This window comes from Hipposideros armiger, unplaced genomic scaffold (genome assembly GCF_001890085.2).
Source record: "Hipposideros armiger isolate ML-2016 unplaced genomic scaffold, ASM189008v1 scaffold_33, whole genome shotgun sequence".
NCBI classification, from domain to species: domain Eukaryota; kingdom Metazoa; phylum Chordata; class Mammalia; order Chiroptera; family Hipposideridae; genus Hipposideros; species Hipposideros armiger.
The window spans coordinates 4,866,998-4,868,548 of NW_017731383.1; the positions used below are offsets into that span (position 1 = coordinate 4,866,998).

At 55.8% G+C, this 1,551-nt stretch overlaps 1 protein-coding gene across 1 annotated transcript in view; it reads right to left on the reverse strand.

Annotated features, from left to right (window-relative positions):
* CPLX2 (complexin 2) overlaps positions 1-611 on the reverse strand; it is a 71,415-nt gene extending 70,804 nt beyond the window's left edge. The window contains exon 1 of the mRNA XM_019637562.1: positions 346-611. The gene's annotated coding sequence lies outside the window, so the exon portion shown is untranslated. The remainder of the gene's footprint in view (positions 1-345) is intronic.
* Positions 612-1,551: the final 940 nt, after the last annotated feature.

Here is a 1,551-nt window from a genome sequence, read left to right on the forward strand (position 1 = left end):
GACTGTCCTCGGCGGCCGCGGTGCCGAACCCGAGCCGAACGGGGAGAGGAGCCCGCCCGGCGGCCGCTGTCCGCCTGTGCGGTGCTGACTCGGGGAGCCGACCCCGCCGGGTGCGGGAGCTGTCCCCGAGGTGGTGCTGAAGAGAGAAGACGCCCGTGACGCCCTCCGCCTCGCCCCGGAAGAGCCGGTGGCGGTTGAGAGCTACGCGGAGAAAGGAGGGCCGGAGGAAGCCGCCCTCAGGGAGCTCCGCCGCGCGGGGCCTATGGCTGGGGTCTCTCCGGCGAACCCGCTCCAGAGGAGGAGGTGGCGGCTCAGCAACAGAGAGCGAGCGCGCGTTCTACGAACCTGTTGGAGGCTGCAGCTCCTTTGCGGCCGACCTGGGCGCCCGGGACCAAGATTCTGGCGAGTGTCTCCCTCCCACTCTTTCTGGACTCCTCCGCGGAGGCTCTCCCTCCTGCCTGGGCTAGCACATGTGCATGCGGGGGGCGCCAAGCCCCTCTTCCGTCAGCCCTGAATGTCAGCGGAGCTGCAAGGCACAGAGCTGAGAGGCCTCCCCCAAGGGCAGACCCGCTCCCAGGGAGACCCAAGCTGCCTGAGAAAGGAGGCGGGGGCAGCCGACGGGGAGGCGAGAGGGCGCCAGCAGAAGTGTATGTGAAACCAAGAGGGAGGCATGGGGAGTTTTCCATACAGTCAGTGCTTCCCTGAAGTTTGGGGTCCTGTTACTTAGGGGACAAAGGGCACCCTGCCTCGGAAATATCTCTCCCTCCTTCTCCATTTCTGTGACCAATAACCAAAGGCAGGTCTTGTGCCTGCACTGGTCCAAACTCCACTCACTGGTCTAACTGCTTCTATCATAGCGCATTATTCATGTCCATCATCTATCACGCTCTAGAGAGAGCTTTCTAACCCTCCCATATATGTAACACATCTATAATAGGAAGCAAAGCCTTTGGTCTTCCGCCAGGAAGATCAGGACCTCCTCTCCAGCTCTGTTCTTCCCAGAACAGATGACCCCTCATTCTGAACAGGTTCACCCCAGTGCCTTGGCACCTGCTGCTCCTTTTGGCCGGGATGTCCTTCTTCCTTACTATTTATGCTTTACCTTCAAGTTAAAGAGTCCTCCTTCTCACTGAAAGTTTCCCTGGCCCCTAAGGCACAGTCACTCCCCGCTCCAACTCTCTCTACTTTACATCTCTCGACTAGACTTTTTTATTACCTTGTATTATAATTACTTATGCATCTGTACTGTCAGTTGCCAGGCTCATAAAAACTGGTTCCATATTTTATTTCTCTATCTCCAACTCCTAGTGTGAGGACTGACACACAATAGACGTTGAATTATAGCTGCAGAGTGAATGTACACGTGAGACGCAGAGATCACCGTAACTACCTTTCTTTCATTTGATTTCTTTGTATTTTCAAAATCCCAGACTGCAAAGCCCCACGTGGCAGCATCCTGCCTAACCCTCCGTTCTCATCACAACCAACTCTCTTGACTCAGTAATTCTACCTACAGTTATCTCCATTTTGCACCAAGCTGCTTTAATTTTT